Consider the following 19,215-nt stretch of genomic DNA (forward strand, 5'->3'; position numbering starts at 1 on the left):
GCTCTGGAAACATCATGAGCAGTGTCCTGCATTTTTTCTGTGTATAGCTGTCTTTTAACGCATACAGAATTCATTCGAAATCATTGATTTCTCCAATTAACAAGGGTCCCTTTTTGAACCTGCGAGAAGCATTCTTTCAATGTAACAGATTTACTCCGGGGAAAGGCAGCATGACATTGAGAGTAGCTCAAGCTTTCAGCACCCGTATCGGACTGCGTGTATGCAGACACCGCTCAGAATCCCCTGTAAGATTCTCCTTCAATTCCGTTTTGCAGTGCTTTAGCTCTTTCAAAAGGCTTCGCTAGTCACAATCCAAGGCTCGTGACAGCATTTGAAAACACTCACCACTGCGTTGGCCAGGAATCAAACCCGGGTCAACTGCTTGGAAGGCAGCTATGCTCACCACTATACCACCAACGCATGCCAACCGGAGCCCTGCAGGACACCACCAGAGAATGCTCACGATTTCGGAAGCTGTCTCTGGGACGTGCTGATTCCACACATCCTGAATAAATCATGATATTGTTAGTTGCTGTAGCTAGACGTTCAAATGAGTTTCATGGCCAGATGGACTATTTCCTCCAGCGGTATAGTATTGCAGTGAGACAGCACGATGCCTGCAAGACTATGTCACGCTAAACGCCACAGATTGTGTTTGTCCGTTCGTGTCAGTCGTCCTGCAGCCACGGGAAGTGGGACACAAACATGCTGCAATGCTTTCAAGACGTTAGGATTTGTTTGTGCAACATCCGAGAAGAGTACTTGTGGCTTGAATGTGAACTGTACGTGCCCGTCCCCTTTCCTCTGTACTGCAGTTCCTCCCGGCATGCCCTTCGTCATTGTTCTGTCATCTTGTATTTAAAGGGTTGTATTTCTGCTGCTGAAAATAAGCAACGGTTTTCTCACAACGGCCTTTGTTCCCGACGGAGCCCTTGTCTGTCATGAAATTCTTCAAAACCTCAAGCTAGAAGAAGAAGACGACAAATATGAAGCGTTACAGCAACGACATGCCATGAGACGATTGATAACGATTTCCATAGGATCCCCGCGGTTGCCTGGCAACCGTCAGCTTTGCGCAGTGGCAGTATCGTAGCCTGTGAGGTTTAGCCGAGGCGCGATTATTGCTAGTTGAAAGCTTTTCCCAATACCCCGGTATTCTCGTACATTCTCGAAGAGGTCAAAGGTGCAGGAACACTGTATTTAGGATGTGCTTGCACTTATTCTGTGTCTCTAGCTTCAACACAGCGATATATATATATATATGCTCACTGATTTTTTGGTACATGCCCAGGGCAATAATCATTATGAGGATTTATTTCCAGATGTGCTAGGGGTAGTGTTGTGAAATACTTCAACACACTGGATCGCAGGTTTAAGCCCCCTGCACTCTTACTCCTTAAAAACCAACAAATGCAGATATGTAGCAATCATATTGTAGCAGACACTTATTTGCCTGTGTCACAAATGATCATATTTTACTACGACGGCACCGAAATTCTTTGGCGCGCCTTCTCTTTAAAGCACTGGCCAAATATGAAGACAGTACGTACAGTTATAATTCAAACGGAATTAAAAACTACACATCCCAGTTACCATGGTGGTGCTTGTGATCATTGCGTTTAACCAACGAAACAGGGCGAAAAATCAGTCTCATGACTTTGGGGCAGAGTTTCGAAAGCTTAACCTATCAGCAACAAAGCGAAATTTACATGATAAGCTACCTCAAACTGTCAGTTACACAACTGTGTATGTCGCTTAAGCCACTCCTATTTGGCATTTTAGTTATGGAGGCGAGAAGATGCCCCCCCCCTCTCTGGGTGTCTGATTTGCCGCCATGTTTAACCGTCCGTGTCCGAATCGCAGTAGCTACGCGTACGAAATAAAGTTCATCCCAGCTACAAAACATATATATTTTTGTGGTAAGAGGGCGCAAAACATCAGTATTTACTGCTATTTATTACTGTACGATTTATAGTTGAAATCTGAGCCTAGATATAAAGTTAGATATAAAGTTAAAATCTCGACAAAGCAATGTAGGAAATACAGAGAAAATAAATCCTTTCTGACATCTAAAATCAGTTTCGATCAAGGTCTCTAAAACGAACAAGAAAAAGAGGATTTTCGGAGGGCAATTACGCTGTGTTTATATAGAATAAGCGATTTATGAGCAATCTAATTTCTTGTTCGTTTAAAACAGTGAAATGTCAGCTGCAAAAGATCGCACCAGAAACAGCACTCTCTCTGCCTGTCATAGACGTTCAGGAAAGGCTGAATGAAGTCATGTCAAGTACAATAATTCGGAGATCAATAATAACAGTTGTAGGACAGTATACAGTGCCTTGCGAAAGTATTCGGCCCCCTTGAACTTTTCAACCTTTTGCCACATTTCAGGCTTCAAACATAAAGATATAAATTTTTTATTTTATGTGAAGAATCACCAACAAGTGGGACACAATTGTGAAGTGGAACGAAATCTATTGGATTTTTGAAACTTTTTTAACTAATAAAAAAATGAAAAGTGGGGCGTGCAAAATTATTCGGCCCCCTTGCGTTAATACTTTGTAGAGCCACCTTTTGCTGCGATTACAGCTGCAAGTCGCTTGGGGTATGTCTATCAGTTTTGCACATCGAGAGACTGAAATTCTTGCCCATTCTTCCTTGCAAAACAGCTCGAGCTCAGTGAGGTTGGATGGAGAGCGTTTGTGAACAGCAGTTTTCAGCTCTTTCCACAGATTCTCGATTGGATTCAGGTCTGGACTTTGACTTGGCCATTCAAACACCTGGATAAGTTTATTTGTGAACCATTCCTTTGTAGATTTTGCTGTATGTTTGGGATCATTGTCTTGTTGGAAGATAAATCTCCGTCCCAGTTTCAGGTCTTTTGCAGACTCCAACAGGTTTTCATCCAGAATGGTCCTGTATTTGGCTGCATCCATCTTCCCCTCAATTTTAACCATCTTCCCTGTCCCTGCTGAAGAAAAGCAGGCCCAAACCATGATGCTGCCACCACCATGTTTGACAGTGGGGATGGTGTGTTGAGGGTGATGAGCTGTGTTGCTTTTACGCCAAACATATCGTTTTGCATTGTGGGCAAAAAGTTCGATTTTGGTTTCATCTGACCAGAGCACCTTCTTCCACATGTTTGGGGTGTCTCCCAGGTGGCTTGTGGCAAACTTTAGACGAGACTTTTTATGGATATCTTTGAGAAATGGCTTTCTTCTTGCCACTCTTCCATAAAGGCCAGATTTGTGCAGTGTAAGACTGATTGTTGTCCTATGGACAGACTCTCCCACCTCAGCTGTAGTTCTCTGCAGTTCATCCAGAGTGATCATGGGCCTCTTGGCTGCATCTCTGATCAGTCTTCTCCTTGTCTGAGCTGAAAGTTTAGAGGGACGGCCAGGTCTTGGTAGATTTGCAGTGGTCTGATACTCCTTCCATTTCAAGATGATCGCTTGCACAGTGCTCCTTGGGATGTTTGAAGCTTGGGAAATCTTTTTGTATCCAAATCCGGCTTTAAACTTCTCCACAACAGTATTACGGACCTGCCTGGTGTGTTCCTTGGTCTTCATGATGCTCTCTGCGCTTTCAACAGAACCTTGAGACTATCACAGAGCAGGTGCATTTATACAGAGACTTGATTACACACAGGTGGATTCTATTTATCACCATCAGTCATTTAGGACAACATTGGATCATTCAGAGATCCTCGCTGAACTTCTGGAGTGAGTTTGCTGCACTGAAAGTAAAGGGGCCGAATAATTTTGCACGCCCCACTTTTCATTTTTTTATTAGTTAAAAAAGTTTCAAAAATCCAATAGATTTCGTTCCACTTCACAATTGTGTCCCACTTGTTGGTGATTCTTCACATAAAATAAAAAATTTATATCTTTATGTTTGAAGCCTGAAATGTGGCAAAAGGTTGAAAAGTTCAAGGGGGCCGAATACTTTCGCAAGGCACTGTATAAGGAGGATAAGGATTTTGAAGTTGACTCGAAATCTGATAGGTAACCAGTGCAAGGACTTGAAAACAGGTGTAATGCATCCCTGATAGGATTCTTGCTGTCATATTCTGAACATATTGAAGATTGCTCAGTGTGGATTTAATTTCCCCAGTGAACAGGATGTGCATTTATTAATTCTAGAAAAAAAAGCCTTTCTTGATTTCTCTAGTTCTTAGTTTCTCTAGTTCCCTTTAAAATAAACTATTATTCCACAATGCAGAGAATTACATGGCCAGTATTTACACATGATATTTGTGATTTAAAGAAATTAACACAAGCAGCTTTTGGAGATTTAAGTGTTGGCTGAGTTATTGCAGGATAAAAGACTAGAGATGTTGGTAAGAAGAAGATAATTTGGGGAAAGCTGAGGAATACACTTATAACAAGAACACTTCCTAATGGGGTTAGGCATACTTTTGATGAAGATGATGAAGTTTACAGACTATATGTTTACATAGATACTGAAATAAGGATTGTATTTTAGATTATGTGTAGTTGCTGGCATTGAACTGTGTGTTGGATGCACATGAATTGAAGGAATGGGCAAACATAGCTGATGCGGATCCACAGAGCCAGCATATTAAGATGTTTATAATTAGAGGCAATTTGTTTAAATAACTAGGTATGGATACTGATGTGCAAGAGAGGTGGAAAGGCTGTTTCCTTAAGCCAGCACTATAAAATATTTTATTCTCAGTGAGATGCTGCCATTTCGTAGTGGGTTTCTAACACTGTGTATAGTTCCATCCACACAGTGCCTTTACTTCCATCCATTTCTAATCTCTTTATCCAGTACAGAGGATTTGGAGCCTATCCCAGTAAGCAACGGACACAAGGCCGAATACACCCTGGACATAGCGCCAGTCCATCACAGGACAGACAGACACAAACACACACACCAGGGCCAGTTTTCCCATAAACCAATTAACTTACCAGTATGTTTTGGAGTGCGAGAGGGAGTCATATCACACATATGGAGAAAAACCATGTAACCCAGAGAGAACATGTAAACCCCACACACACAGGATGGCAGGAATTGAACCTAGGACCCCAATGCTGCAAGATAGCAATGCTAACCACTTCGCCACCATTATAAATGGATGGATATCTTAGTTATCTTTCTAGTTCACAGGTTTGCATGCATAATTTAATTTTGAAAGCCACTGAGACAGCAGGTACTACTGTTGTATTTATGAAAAAGAAACAAAACAAAAAACATACTAACAACTGTGCCATCTTACTCCTTAGTTAATACATTTTATTATTCATAAACAGTTAACATTGTTAGCAAAATATTTTGAATTATATTTAACCTTATTTTTTCTTTAGTTTTGTATTTAACTTATTATATGATAGTCACACTTAATGTATATTTGAACAATGAAAATATATTTTTACAAGATGCGGGGGAAAGTGCAACAGCTTATTACAGTGCTAAATTTAATATTATTGATTGCTAATAGTTTATGCTAACACCTAACTTTCTTAATTAGATGTATTTAAAACAGTGAACTAAGTGTAACATACTATTCAGAAATACAATCGAAAATAGTTTTGTGGTGTTTGTATGGATGAAACGTTTCTAAAATGTATAACGTAACAAAATTAAAGACGTTTAAAATCTGTAATCTTTCCACTTGTAATGTCATTAGACAGAACAACACGTTTCTGGTTTGACTAAGGATGGTATCAAAAAGTAGTCTAAGTGGTGAGAAAGCTGTGCTTAATGATAAGTAAGGGACTTAAAAGTAAAAATAGATGCTTCATATTGCTTGATTAATTTTAAAAACTAAGTTATAAATGCAGACGCGATTGCTGCCATAAGCGCTCCAGGCAGCAGAATGTTCGTTCTGTACTGCTGAGCTCCGCGCCTCCTCCCTCTCTGTAAAATCCTGGGTTCGGTAAAATGTTCCAGGCATTGATGTGAAGGACAACAGAGCTTTCACTGGCCGATTATCATTATTATCATTATAATCATTATTATTAATAATGATATTAATTTAAGGGTCTAAATATCTAAACATATGTATCTGTATAGCAGGTAGTATCACTGTATTCCACTTTCTTTGTAAACACGGAAAAACAGATTCACAACACAAAGCTGTATCGCTGTGTAAAAAAACCCGGTTTGTAATGAGCTGCTGAGCTAAGAATAGGAATGTTCCTGCTGGCAGAGGGGGTGGAAAGTGCCTGCGGTCATTTAGTATAGCAATTCGCACTGATTCCCTTGCGAAGATATGGACTTAAGAATATTCGTGCCTGGTCAAAAAATGGCATTAAGCCATTAATTAATATGGTTAATAATAGTAAACTGTAACATGCTGTTACAAGATCGGCTAAACTGCGAAGAAAATGCTTTCAGAGAAAATGTTTCAGGTGTGAAGAACATAGATCTCCAATGCAATTTCAACCAAACCTGTTCCCACACACCCTGCCCCCACTACCATTAGAATATACACAAAGCACTGAAATCTTTCGAGCTAATGATCAGGTGACCCGAGAGAGAGCGAGAGAAACACCAAGGGGTGCGGAACCAGGGAACTATTTACATGGAAAACGGGCGATCTCACCCAGACTGTCCGCCCGTTTCACTGTTACCTGGATACCTCTTTATTTAGAACTCACTAACACTGATTTTTAGTTTAGAAGGATTCAAGTAGGGTTTTAGATGAAAGGCAGCGACCTTAATCAAGCCCAAATCATAATTGAACCCATTCAGAGCCTACATTACATTTTAGTGTTTCATTCTGAGCAGAAGACCCTCACACCTGAAGAAGGCTTGCGTTTTCTCTCTTCTCTTTTAAGCATGTGTACAATGTGTAATACAATTACAATGTGTAATTACAATGCTGTGATACAATTTGAATAGTATGGGGGGGGGGGGTGTCTTTCGCTGGAAATCTCGCCTGCTTCTACTTTACGAGTACAACCCCCTCTCTGCCGGAGTGCTGGCTGTGATGAATTAAACCGGTTTCATAGGTATTTTCAAAGTAGGAAGTACAGTGTTAACTGGTAGCTGGTTCAAAACGCGATTCAAATCAATATAAATGTTTATTTTGTAACGCATAGGTGACTATTCATTGTTATTAAAAATACTTAAATTCGATCATGTTGTGATATTTAGAAATATACATTTGTTTGGTGCGAGTGAGGTTTTATTTAATCTCTGACCAAGGGAAACGTTTCATTTTTTCAAAGAAATGTTTGTTAAAAAATAAAGTCATAGTTCCATGGGATTCAATCACAGACCATGTGACATGGGAGTCAGGAAACTAACACACAGCGCCACCGGATTTGATAACACTATAAAAACGCTATAAAATAATGTGACTAGGCACAGAACAAGTTTACAGCACAGTACAATAATAAATGCTGACCATGACTTTAGAAGCATAAATTGCCTTACACTCAATTTAAACACAAGCTGTCTTTAGCCCTCTAAGCTGGTTCATACAGAAATGTAGAGATCCAGGCTCAGAACACACAGCTTCATTAGCGAATACATATGCAGGACAACTAGAGAAGACGTTTTACAGAGGATGGATTTTTAGAAACATCCCATCAGTGACATCACTGAAGTCAACTCCTAGGTACTGTAACTGTCGTGTGGATAGTTTCACAAGAATCAGACAAAGGTTTAAGCATCGCTTGTTCTAGATAAAACTGCAAAAAAAAACCAACAACCTATAATGTACTTCTTTGCGGCTCTGTTTGCCCAAATCATATATTCACAACGTGAAATCTAGAAAATAATATTACGTAACCAAAATCTGCAATATGGAAACAGAACCTGTGTAATTGTTGATAGATGATGTACTCGTAACATTTTTTCAAGACGAACTACAACATTTAAAAAATGACTTGTATGTACTTGATATCTCTAATCAATCCACGGGTCCCAGCACAAAACGAAACTAAAACGCATACCGTTTCGCGCTTCTTATTAGTTGCTCAAAAGTAATTTGACCGTATGAAATGCATAATATAAACCTAGAAACATATACGTGAGCAGTATTTACGCACTGTAGTATCGTTGTTAAGACATACCTCTCAAATACTGTAAATCAAGTTAAAAATATCTCAAGACCGATTCTGGTCATAATGAAACCATGTTTCGTGTATGTTTTCTTTGAAGTACCAAGACCAGCCATATACTGTATGTTTATGTTCCAAAATTAATATCGTTTATGGCATTCACACGCGTTGCAGTATGCTCCTATTCTTTTTATGCTCAGCTACTATTTCCCTTCAGTGGTAAAATTAGATATGAATATTCAATACTTAAACGGGCACAGTTAAGACATTAAATATACATATACATACTGTATACAGTACAATTTTCATACGGTAATATGTTTATGTTCCTAAATCAATCTCTTTTATGAGCATGTGAAAGGCATGGTGAATCGATTCTCAAAAATTACTGTACTTTGCATGATTGGAAACAAATGCGTGATTGCGAAATGCTGTGGTGTTACTTTTACAAAGAAGGTCAGTGAAAAAAATAATGTTGACCAGGGCAATACTTTGAGTTTACACTTACAGCTTGTCCAAGGTCATTCATTATTAATACTATTAGTAATATCTTCGTTAAAGACTTTGATGGCCACAGCTCAAACATGAGAGGTTGAGCTTTATTAGCTCCACCTTGCGGAAATTCCGGATACTATTATTTTGCTTGTCGTATTATAGGAGAATTTACGGTAACTCGCGGTATTTACCGGTAGCTTGCGGTAGACTGCGGACAGCGTACCGCAAAATAATGCCGTATCGCCCGCGCATTTTGAATGGCTGCATCTGTATGATGTTTATTTTCAAATTTTGAAAAATCAAAGGATTCTAGCTTTCTCCCCTTGCAGGCATCGGACACAGAGAACCTCATGGTTTTCCTAAAAATCATTTTTTATGTTCCCTGGTGTTCCAAACTTAGTTTTAATCAATTTTAATTTGTTATTATGTTAAAAACAGGGTAATAAATTTCTAATTGGACTATAAATAATGTCATATTGTCTGCTATAAAACTGATGTTTTCAACTCCATTGTAGAGATTCTAGAATCAACTAATAGAGAAATGAAATAAAAAAGGGCATAAGAAGACAACAACGACCACAAGATAGAGATATTGTCTAGACATTACCAACAACGACCACAAGATGGAGATATTGTCCAAAGAGGCAAGAAGGGCAGAGCCGCGATAAGGTAAAATCATTTTTTGAAAGAGATTGCTGTCAGAATGCACATCTGTATCCCAAACAGAATCTGTAAAATATGAGTAAAATATGATCATTTGTGAAACAGGCAAATGAGTGTCTGCTACAATATGATTGCTACATATCTGCATTTGTTGGTTTTTAAGGAGTAAGAGTGCAGGGGGTTTAAACCTGCGATCCAGTGTGTTGAAGTATTTCACAACACTACCCCTAGCACATCTGGAAATAAATCCTCATAATGATTATTGCCCTGGGCATGTACCAAACAATCAGTGAGCATATATATATATATCGCTGTGTTGAAGCTAGAGACACAGAATAAGTGCAAACACATCCTAAATAGAGTGTTCCTGCACCTTTGACCTCATCCAGAATGTATCGTTTTTTTAAAGAGATTGCTGTCAGAATGCACAACTGAATCCCAAACAGAATCTCTAGTCAAATATGATCATTTGTGAAACAGGCAAATGAGTCTCTCAGGTGCCCATTGCTCATTTTCAGACACATTTATACAATACTTTCACCACGCGTTGAGCAATAGAGATTAAAGATACCAGAGGTAAGTTTTAAAAGTGATTCTGAGGTGCAACACATCAGCGATACAGCTAGGCATCTGAAATGCGGGGTTTGAGAGCCCTTCAGGGAACACCGTACCCTAAACTTTTTCAAAGTCGCTCTCCGTTAAAAAAAATAAATACCTTTGACAAAATACGTGCGGGCAGACAGACACGCCTCAGAGGGTTTAAGGCTGGCTTCACATTCAAATGATAAAGTCTCCCCATCCGGATGTCAAAATGCAACTTTGGCAGACAGAAAAAACATCAACAAACCACAAATGTGGACAAGGATTTTACAAGCTGCACCACACTGCACTTTCAAAAGCATTTACATTTGTGTTAGACGCAGGAATTGCCTTTGATTTGCGCGCTTACGAACGCCATGGAAAACGAAACAAAACAAAAGCCCTCAGCTCCTGCACTTGATTATAATGCCATTACGTGTCAAAGCAGGAATTTACGTCATCCTACCACTGCAACACGGGGAATAGAGGGAAATGAGCACACGCTACGAATTGTCTCAATCACTCCCTAGAGTCGTAAGGCGCATTGAAGGGTGCACCCACATCATTAATCGTTGCGCCTCTGTGAAAGGAAAGCTCTTGAGCAGTCTTTGAAACAGCTCGGATGAAACACTTGATTGCTTCCATGTGCATCTGGAGCCCATTTCTTATTTTCACTTCACGACACCCAAAGCATTTCTAAAACAGGAGATTCGCGTTTGGGAATGCGCCCTGCCCTACAAATAAAACAGGTCTACGGGTCTGAAACCTGCTCCACGGAAAACAGTTCTGTTGCGCTTTTGATCAAAGGGAGATTCGCTGTTCTTACTTTTTGATGACATAACACCCAAAGGGGCTTCTTTAGAGCTGGATTCCAACCAGCACCCTAAAGTTTCTTGGCGGTATCCTTTACAGTCCTCTGTTCGGTCGACAGAAGGGGGCAGCTTTCCTCACACATACAGTGCAATGTACTGTAGTGTTCCCGTTCATTGAATTCGCAGCTCTGCATCAGACCTCTAACTCGTTTCCTTAGCTTGGATTTAAGCCACGAAGCAGGCTTCTACTGTATAAACGTCTAGAGGAATCACAAACTATTTGAGAGGCCATCATCCCAGGGGGAACTGACAAAGTCTATCCCTAAACACCTAGCGCAGTCTCTCGAGAGACTGTCAAAAATCGCTTTCTCCGTTTGTGTTGCAAGTAAGTGAAAACGCGGTCTCAACCCAGAGCCACTTGGCAGCAGCGGCACGTAAATACTGTTACTGTTACTGCTCGATACCGACGTTAGCCTACTATACCATGTTCAGCAACCGCTAGAAAATGTACGGCTCTAGCACCGGAGCAAACGACAGGAGGGACAAAATCAAACAGGCACACGCGTCAGATATGGAGAGCGACGGGGATGGGATTCGAACCCATGCGTGCAGAGCACAATAGATTAGCAGTCCATCGCCTTAACCACTCGGCCACCTCGTCGACAAAAGTGGGCTGTCCGGACATGGGTTGGCACGCTCCAGATGATCTTTTTCTTTTTTTCCCCTCGTACTCGAGGGTCATTTTCCTATTCCACATGCGATTTTAACATTTTCCTTGGGAGATGTCAAGCCAGCAAGCCACTGCTGTGGTTCAGTGGCCAGTGTGGAGTTCAGTGGCCCTGTTGTACACAGAAAGCACATTGAGCTCCTTGAACTTGAAAAGTTCCAGATAAGAGCCATTTGTCACCCTTTCTCTTGGTGTCGATGTTGCTATTGTATGTAAAGGTGGCAACTTGCTCAACGAGCAGGCGGAGCACACACCGAATGCAGATGTGTCTGAGTGGTGTGTCCAAGTGGCTGCAAAAGGACAGCACTCCTGGGGCACCGTGGCTTAGTTGGTTAAAGCGCCTGTCTAGTAAACAGGAGATCCTGGGTCCGAATCCCAGCGGTGCCTTCTTTGTTCTGTCTTCTCAAACAGAACTGGTCATTATGGACAACCGCCTACGGCTAGACTTAATTAAATGCAAGTATTCATTTCCTGTCTTTAACGCAACGTGTTTTTCTTAAAATGGATGCAACTTGCAAAACATGAAATACAAACCTTGCTAATCAGCGCTCGCGGCTGGCAAAAAAAAAAGAAGTCAGCAATGTTTTTTTCTTTAACCTTAACCCTGCTAATGGAGAAGAGTTAAACGACCGAGTCTATGCAGCTTAAACGGTGCGCACGTCGGGTTCTTAGCTGAAAGGGTGGTAAATCACGCTCACCGCAGTCCTTAATCTTTTAAAGAGGATACAAAATTGAACCTAGTCGCCACATCACATACATCCTGTTCAATGATAAAAAGGTAACATCTATCCTCGCTCCAGAGTAAATCTCACGTTGAGGGCATCTTTTTTTCACTTTACCGTGAGTCGGGCTCGGCTGCACAGAAGAGAGAGCAGAGCAATGAGGTCACGGGGACAGGGGAGTCACACGCTGGCGGTTTGAATACGCGGAAGATCACTGAGGGATCCACAGTATATGGACCCTCCGTGCGCCATCAGTCCGCACTCCGGACTCTGAATCCTGCCATCCGAGTTAAGATCTTGGCGGAACCTGAGGCGCAGTTCCTTCTTAAAACGTAATCTGGTGAGCATTTCTAGAATCGTACTTGTATAGATGCAGCCTTTAATGTGTTGCCAGGTTAAAATTGATGACTTCTTGTATTTCAGTAGGCAACTGCCCTCTTGATTTCGGATTTAATTTCTTTATTACAGGGGCGCTTTTATGATGACAGAGTCATGTTCAGGTACTTTGCTTGATGGAGGAAGCTCATTTCGGACTCTGTGATCTGCTCACCTGGAATGGTCTGCTGTACTACTACAAGAGAGAAGTAGAGTCTGGAAGAATGGACAATTTTATGATGCTTTGGAAGATAATGTTTTTTTTTCTTTGAAATCGAAATGAATCAGAATATCAGTGCAAAAGACAAACTCTTGGTTTGGTTTAAAGAGATATGGTTTTAAAACAGACAACATGTAGAAAACAGGTGTTTCTCACTTTTGGAAAAGAATGGACCGGGGGTAATATTTTACTATTTGCAGTGCTGATCTCACCGGGTTACAGTCCTATGGTATCACACCAGGGCCAGTGGCGCAATGGATAACGCGTCTGACTACGGAACAGGCGATTGTAGGTTCGACTCCTGCCTGGATCTGGTCATCTTTAAATGCATCAGGCTACTCCCTAAGTAGCCTGTGCTACTTACTGCATTGTAATCGTACCCAGTAAGAGATTTCCTTCATGTAAATGAACTGCACCTGACAGCTTTAGAAAAACACCTGGGCTCAGTATGGTGCTGAGAGCTCAGCGTTGCTGTTGTTCTAATTAGCACGCACTGCATCGGCTATGACCCAAACTTTTCAATTATTCCAATCAGTAAGTCAACACGTAGTCCACATGAAAGGTAGAAATATTCTCTTGTCTGTCTCTTGTTTGTATAGAACTGAATGTCCCTGACAATGTACCTTTAGTTTTAATTGAAGAACGGCCTTTGTGTTCAAATATATCAGACGTTTACGTAACTGCTCATGCGACACTCAGTTGTAATTAGTTAAGAAATAAAGTCGAACAACAGCTGCGGGTTTGATTCTGAACGTATCAGATTGCAGCGCCTTTTACTTCCATTGACAAATGATAGAGATTCAAAGAGAGATCCTTCAGACCAGCAAGCAAACCCACGGCTATTTCGGTTTTCTATCTAGGCAACGTTGGTGTCTGCAATAGCATACATGAAAGCGTGATGCAATTTCTGTGGCTACATTTGTTGCACGTCATGCACAGTATGAGTGTTTCTAACATCAAATGAAAAGTCAACAATTAGCGATCACGCCCTCTCCTCAGTTAACCAACTGAAACCCTTGCTGTTAACAGTTCTTTACTCCGTGCTTTACGAGTACCTACATATCGTGTCGGGTTTTTCAGCTTTATTCATTAGGTTTTCAAAGGCATAAGTAGAGCACCAGAGGTGCGAACGCAAGATGTGTGGTTATCTGAAGAACTCATTTCCATGGCAGCGGGGCCAAGCAATTTAGCACTTTTATAGTACCAGGAAAGGAGAAGCAGCACTTCGCCTCTGCCGCGCAGGCACAAGGCAACATGCGGCAGACGCGGCAGGATTCGAACCTGCGTGGGGAGTCCCCAAAGGATTTCAAGTCCGTCGCCTTAACCACTCGGCCACGACTACAGCAAGTTTATCGCCGCCGCATTCCTCCTATAATCTAACACGGAGTGCGAGGTGGCTGCGGAAACTTTTTTAAAGTTGTTCTCCGTTAAAAAAAAATACCTTTGAAAAAATACGTTCCGGCAGACAGACACGCCTCAGAGGGTTTAAGGCTGGCTTCACGTTCAAATGATAAAGTCTCCCCATCCGGATGTCAAAATGCAACTTTGGCAGACAGAAAAAACATCAACAAACCACAAATGTGGACAAGGATTTTACAAGCTGCACCACACTGCACTTTCAAAAGCATTTACATTCGTGTTAGACGCAGGAATTGCCTTTGATTTGAGCGCTTACGAACGCCATGGAAAACGAAACAAAACAAAAGCCCTCAGCTCTTGCACTTGATTATAATGCCATTACGTGTCGAAGCAATAATTTACGTCATCCTACCACTGCAACACGGGGAATAGAGGGAAATGAGCACACGCTACGAATCGTCTCAATCACTCCCTAGAGTCGTAAGGCGCATTGAAGGGTGCACCCCCATCATTAATCGTTGGGCCTCTGTAAAAGGAAAGCTGTTGAGCAGTCTTTGAAACAGCTCGGATGAAACACTTGATTGCTTCCATGTGCATCTGGAGCCCATTTCTTATTTTCACTTCACGCCGCCCAAAGCATTTCTTAAACAGAAGATTCGTGTTTGGGAATGCGCCCTGCCCTACAAATAAAACAGGTCTACGGGTCTGAAACCTGCTCCACGGAAAACAGCTGGGTTTCGCTTTCTATACAAACAAAGTCGCTAATTGTTGACTTTTTATTTGATGTTAGAAAAACTCTTACTGTGCATGACGTGCAACAAATGTAGCCACAGAAATTGCATCACGCTTTCATGTATGCTATTGCAGACACCAACGTTGCCTAGATAGAAAACCGAAATAGCCGTGGGTTTGCTTGCTGGTCTGAAGGATCTCTCTTCGAATCTCTATCATTTGTCAATGGAAGTAAAAGGCGCTGCAATCTGATACGTTCAGAATCAAACCCGCAGCTGTTGTTCGACTTTATTTCTTGACTAATTACAACTGAGTGTCGCATGAGCAGTTACGTAAACGTCTGATATATTTGAACACAAAGGCCGTTCTTCAATTAAAACTAAAGGTACATTGTCAGGGACATTCAGTTCTATACAAACAAGAGACAGACAAGAGAATATTTCTACCTTTCATGTGGACTACGTGTTGACTTACTGATCGGAATAATTGAAAAGTTTGGGTCATAGCCGATGCAGTGCGTGCTAATTAGAACAACAGCAACGCTGAGCTCTCAGCACCATACTGAGCCCAGGTGTTTTTCTAAAGCTGTCAGGTGCAGTTCATTTACATGAAGGAAATCTCTTACTGGGTACGATTACAATGCAGTAAGTAGCACAGGCTATTTAGGGAGTAGCCCAATGCGTTTAAAAATGACCGGAGCCAGACAGGAGTCGAATCTCCAAGCTCCTGATCCGTAGTCAGACGTGTTATCCATTGCACCACTGGCCTTGATGTGACACTGCAGGACTGTAACCCAGTGAGCTCAGTCCTGCAACTAGTAAAATATTACCCCCGGTCCATTCTTTTCCAAAAGTGAGAAACACCTGTTTTCTACATGTTGTCTGTTTTATAACCATATCTCTTTAAAGCAAACCAAGAGTTTGTCTTTTGCACTGATATTCTGATTCATTTCGATTTCAAAGAAAAAAAAACTTTATATTCCAAAGCATCATAAAATTGTCCCTTCTTCCAGACTCTACTTCTTTCTTGTAGTAGTACAGCAGACCTTTCCAGGTAAGCAGATCACAGAGTCCGAAATGAGCTTCCTCCATTAAGCAAAGTACCTGAACATGACTCTGTCATCATAAAAGTGTAGCGGCAATGCTTGTTAATAAGACAGAATTAAGCGTTGGAATGCTTTCCTAAATGAGGCCCCATCTCACCCTCCATCTTTGTAGTGCAGCCACAGAGAAAGTATTCATGCAGGCTGATTTAAGATGTTTTCGTTTGATAAGGGACAGCTCCCAGACGGGGATGCACTTAGCTAAGCCTGGCTATCATGATCAATGGTCATCCATTGGCGCCTATCTGTCTAGGGAGTGCCGAATGGACATCTTAACTGCATTCCCAAGTGTCAAGAGTAAGTGACTTATATCTCACCTTGATCAACCAATCAGGGATTGGCAGGGCGTGGTAATACCACGTGGGTCTCCAATGCCCGCCAAACTCTCAACCAATCAGCACACATCTGTGTCTTGGTCAAAAAGGGAGCGCAAGCTCAGATCGGGGCTCTCCTTGGCCATTTTCGCGCATCCTCAGAGACAATCACATGACAACTGCTTTTGTCTACAAAGGGACTTGGACTTTGTTCTAAGCGCGAGGCCGAAGATCCCGTACGTATTCAGAATTCTACCAACGTGAATGCTCCGCTTGATCAACGGCAGCCTACAGTTGGACCCTCGTCGACAACCTGAATAGCTTATTCAGAAGCAGCGCTGGACCGGGAACGAACCAGTTTCTTCCCAGGCAAAAGAGTGACTTGTGAGGACTCGCAGTCACACTCTGTGCATAGAGACTTTCTACTAGCCAGCCGGACTGCTGGTAGATCCCCTCGAGCAACGACTGCCCTGCGCGCCGCAGTCAGATTCCTCCGCCCGTCCTACTCCGAGCTGCACCTCTACTGGTTGGCCGACCACTCTGGGAAGCCGCTATGCAAAGCGAGGTCCCAAGATCCCCTGCGGCCGGACACTTCGCGCCCCCCAAAGAAAAGAGCGCCAATCAGACAGGCGGAGACCGAGGACTCGCAGAGCACACGGCCACAATCGCCATAACAAGAGTGATTGTGAGCGTTGTTGTTTTCTCTCTTTGACCAGCCCAGCTGCGCCCCACCCGAAGGCAGGGAAGCACAAAAATTGCATGGAACTCATTCATGCTCCTCTCCACGGAAATCTTTAGTAAAAGGCAAAAGATTTCTACGAAATGAAGAGAAACCAGAGTGTGTGGCTGCACAGCTGCAGGAGCCCAGGCCGCCTTCAAAGCCTCTGCCCTGCCGGTCGTGGTTGGCAATGCACCTGGCCTTAGAAACGAGCCAGTGGGGCCCGTTCAGCCCCGGGCTCATCGCCAGCGGCTCTCGGCTTGCAGGCGTGCCCAATCCGTGCGATAACTCGGAAAACACCTGGCCACACTGTGCCGGAAACGACGCACTCTGGGAAGCCGCTATGCAAGCCCTGCAGGACACCACCAGAGAATGCTCACGATTTCGGAAGCTGTCTCCGGGACGTGCTGATTCCACACATCCTGAATGAATCATGATATTGTTAGTTGCTGTCGCTAGACGTTCAAATGAGTTTCATGGCCAGATGGACTGTTTTCTCCAGCGGTATAGTATTGCAGTGAGACAGCACGATGCCTGTAGGACGATGTCACGCTAAACGCCACAGATTGTGTTTGTCCGTTAGTGTCAGCCGTCCTGCAGCCACGGGAAGTGGGACACAAACATGCTGCAATGCTTTCAGGACGTTAGGATTTGTTTGTGCAACATCCGAGAAGAGTTCTTGTGGCTTGAATGTGAACTGTACGTGCCCGCCCCCTTTCCTCTGTAGTGCATGAGTTCCTCCCGGCATGCCCTTCGTCATTGTTCTGTCATCTTGTATTTAAAGGGTTGTATTTCTGCTGCTGAAAATAAGCAACGGTTTTCTCACAACGCCCTTTGTTCCCGACGGAGCCCTTGTCTGTCATGAAATTCTTCAAAACCTCAAGCTAGAAGAAGAAGAAGACGACAAATATGAAGCGTTACAGCAACGACATATCGCTACAAGCAATATGAAATCAAACTGACAGCACACGGCGTTTCGTGCTGACTCAAAAGTGATCTCGACAGACGCTGTTCTCTATGGAAGCCCGTTTCCGCCAGGGCGTAACAAAAAACGCGCTATGGTATCTCAGAATTCCGACTTAGTATCTCAGAATTGCGACTTAGCAACTCAGAATTCCGACTTAATATCTCAGAATTGCGACTTAGCAACTCAGAATTCCGACTTAGTATCTCAGAATTGCGACTTAGTAAGTCAGAATTCCGACATAGTATCTCAGAATTGCAACTTAGCAACTCAGAATTCTGACTTCAACTCTCACAGTTTTGACGTCACTTCTGGCGCCAGCAATGAAAGTACAGTAGGTTGCTCATCTGGCATAGGAAATCTACTGTTCACAATTCAGTCCGGGTACAGTGCCACATTCTACTGATATCTTCATACAATTCACAGACTTAAATAACGTCTGCGTAAATTGTACATAGACTAACGTAGCTAAGTAAAAAAAAAATCATATGCAAGAGCTACTTGGATGGTTTTGGTTGATCGATTTAACCTTCCCAAGTGCGACCTAATTAATGAGGCAAAACTAACAGTAGGCCTATACTCTTGTGGGGGTTTCGTCCGTTTGTACAAGGCAGCTCCTGCAAACACTTTACCAGCAGCTATTTCAGCACAGTAACATAGCTAGCTTTGGACCCATATGAGCGAGGATGGTGCTATGAGCTTCTACGCGAGTCAATCTGGGGTCGCCTATTCACGATCAAAACATAAATTTGCTTCGATACAATTAATGAAACCCGTAACAATACAGACATACATTAAAGGGAACGTCTTTTATTATTTTTGTTTACTCTCCCCCTTTGTACGTTAAGAGATTTGATATGCTTATTTATTTTCAAAATCCTTCCAATAATGTACTTGGCCAAACCCCAATATCTCTCCGTCTAATTGCTCAGATACAATTTTGTGATTGCGTATCTCTCAGAAACATACCAGGATCACAAGCATGTTTATGTTTACTAAACATGATCAGGCTACATTAAACTGTCGCAAACGTCTTACCATGGGAGCGGCCCGTATGTCTCCCGAGCCGAACTTTGATAGGCACAACGGTCTAATTTTTACAAACCCTCCATCCGGTCTTTTCGGCTTCCTAAGGCTGTAAATTACCAAGTGACACGCACAAAACAACCGTTATTATAATGAAGACATTCGTGTGTGTTTAGTAACAATTCCAAAACTTAGTTATATCAATTTTTGGTTTACAGAACATGTTTTTACAGCTGTGGTTTGATTCAGCTTTCTGTAACTTTTTGATAAGTTAGCTGCTCTTAAGATGATTACAAGGTAGAGTAGGTTAAAACTAGTCACTAGGTTAGTATTGACCAACCCTCCTTCAGGAGATATAACTTTCTGCAGAG

At 42.2% G+C, this 19,215-nt stretch overlaps 5 non-coding genes and 1 pseudogene across 5 annotated transcripts; 2 read left to right on the plus strand and 4 right to left on the minus strand.

The window, feature by feature from the left end:
• Positions 1-348: 348 nt before the first annotated feature.
• trnag-ucc (transfer RNA glycine (anticodon UCC)) lies at positions 349-420 on the minus strand. The gene has a single exon. It is a non-coding gene; the product is annotated as a tRNA-Gly (tRNA).
• A 647-nt stretch (positions 421-1,067) lies between these two features.
• On the plus strand, positions 1,068-1,217 carry LOC148635113 (U4 spliceosomal RNA; annotated as a pseudogene).
• Positions 1,218-11,164: 9,947 nt separating this feature from the next.
• Positions 11,165-11,246, minus strand: trnas-gcu (transfer RNA serine (anticodon GCU)). The gene has a single exon. It is a non-coding gene; the product is annotated as a tRNA-Ser (tRNA).
• A 379-nt stretch (positions 11,247-11,625) lies between these two features.
• trnat-agu (transfer RNA threonine (anticodon AGU)) lies at positions 11,626-11,699 on the plus strand. Its single transcript has one exon. It is a non-coding gene; the product is annotated as a tRNA-Thr (tRNA).
• A 2,188-nt stretch (positions 11,700-13,887) lies between these two features.
• Positions 13,888-13,971, minus strand: trnas-uga (transfer RNA serine (anticodon UGA)). The gene has a single exon. It is a non-coding gene; the product is annotated as a tRNA-Ser (tRNA).
• Positions 13,972-16,861: 2,890 nt separating this feature from the next.
• LOC148635117 (U5 spliceosomal RNA) lies at positions 16,862-16,978 on the minus strand. The gene has a single exon (XR_015933314.1). It is a non-coding gene; the product is annotated as a U5 spliceosomal RNA (small nuclear RNA).
• Positions 16,979-19,215: the final 2,237 nt, after the last annotated feature.

This window comes from Lepisosteus platostomus, unplaced genomic scaffold (genome assembly GCF_059453375.1).
Source record: "Lepisosteus platostomus isolate fLepPlt1 unplaced genomic scaffold, fLepPlt1.hap1 Scaffold_30_H1, whole genome shotgun sequence".
Lineage (NCBI taxonomy): Eukaryota > Metazoa > Chordata > Actinopteri > Semionotiformes > Lepisosteidae > Lepisosteus > Lepisosteus platostomus.